Here is a 606-nt window from a genome sequence, read left to right on the forward strand (position 1 = left end):
ATAGATAGATAGATAGATAGATAGATAGATAGATAGATAGATAGATAGATAGATAGATAGATATATAGATAGATAGATATGTATAGGCATACATGTTAATATATATACATATATATATATAGGTAAATATATTTAATATATATATGTAAATATAAATATAAATATATATATATATATACAACGCATGCATATACGTGCTCTCTCCCCTCTGTATCTATGCGTATAATTGTATGTGTGTGTATGAATTGATTTAAAAGAAGTAAATAAATATTATAAATATAATATTTAAAATATTAAAGATTTATTTTGCATGCAATGCATGCGATAGACCGCACCTGATTATTATAAAGCTCGCACATATAGCTGTGGGCTTCATAAGTAAACTTGCTGACATCAAAGCTTCGTAACAAATCAAATAAAGTTTTTATAGCTCTCGGTGCAATGCCGGGAAATTGCGGACTCCCTTGGATAGTAAATGTCTTCCCTGACCCTGTCTGGCCGTAGGCGAAGATACACCTGAAGCAGCAGCAAACAAATAAACAAATTGCAGCAGCAGCAGCAGCAGCAGCAGCAGCAGCAGCAGCAGCAGCAGCAGCAGCAGCAGCA

The sequence above is a fragment of the Eimeria acervulina genome, genomic scaffold (assembly GCF_000499425.1).
Source record: "Eimeria acervulina Houghton genomic scaffold, Eah_scaff1093, whole genome shotgun sequence".
Taxonomy (NCBI): Eukaryota; Apicomplexa; class Conoidasida; order Eucoccidiorida; family Eimeriidae; genus Eimeria; species Eimeria acervulina.